Here is a 1,326-nt window from a genome sequence, read left to right on the forward strand (position 1 = left end):
CTTGATATGACGATTAAAAACGCAGTAGCAATATTATAAATTTAATATTTCTGAAAAGAGAGAGAGAAAGAAAAACATTAAAATATAAAATGTTTCTTGAACTTAAAACTGAAATGACAAAGAGCACGCTATACATTCTCTTCTACTCGCTCATTTCTTCTTTCTTAAATACCGGACGATATCTCAATCCCGATTTAAAGAACTCTACATCAGTGAGTACGGTGGAGACTCGTAACGGAGATTTTAGAATTAAAAGTAATCATCCCAAGACACGAACCAATTTTACTGAGACTCGAACCATATTTAACAAGCATAGATTCTACTGACAAAAGAGTTCCTACTCGACACCACTAGATGGTGTTAGGCAGATTATTAGCCGCCAAGCGAATTTTTAATAATCTATCGAAAAATGTAATAAATACATATTATAAAGGAGTTTTAACCTTTCATTTTTCCCAACAAACATAGTGTATTGATTTATTCACTCTCTGTGAATAATCAAAGGGTATTTTACCCCTTAATATACAATAATTCAGTAAAATAAATTTTACCGCAATTTACTGATATCCTATCAGAAAAAGTGCGTGTTAACTAAATTTCGAATGTATCGAAGTGGGTGAAGCCTCTTTTCCGCGACGCTAATTGGCCGTCTTGACCGTCTCGATTGTCTCGATCCCGTCGCAGTTGAATTCGTACCGCTTGCAGCTGCGGTGACAGATCAGGTTGTGTTGTTCGCGTCATATAAATTTGATATTTATGTAATCCCAACAAACACAATGTTACATGTAACATACATGTTAGTTGTAATTTCTTACTCAACAAACAATATAACTGTTATATAATATACGTGTTATCCTATCAGAAAAAGTGCATGTTAACTAAATCTCGAATGTATCGAAGTGGGTGAAGCCTCTTTTCCGCGACACTAATTGGCCGTCTCGACCGTCTCGATTGTCTCGATCCCGTCGCAGTTGAATTCGTACCGCTTACAGCTGTCAGCCGCGGTGACAGATCAGGTTGTGTTGTTAGCGCCATATGAATTTGATATTTATTGTAATCCCAGCAAACACAATGTTACATGTAACATACATATATATATATATATATATATATATATAGTTATATATATATTATTATTATTATATATATAGTTATATAGTATATGTAAATATATGTAAATTACGACGAGATTTAGATAATCTCTCTTTTAGATAGTTCTTATATTTACAAAAAAAGAAATTTGTATTTATCTAGACCTGGTTTTTTATCCATTTAGCCTTGGATTTTTATTATCTTCAAATTTTTTCAACGGGAAGAATTCATTAG

The sequence above is a fragment of the Odontomachus brunneus genome, unplaced genomic scaffold (assembly GCF_010583005.1).
Source record: "Odontomachus brunneus isolate Ranch 3 - 2012 unplaced genomic scaffold, Obru_v1 Obru_scaffold_002, whole genome shotgun sequence".
NCBI lineage: Eukaryota > Metazoa > Arthropoda > Insecta > Hymenoptera > Formicidae > Odontomachus > Odontomachus brunneus.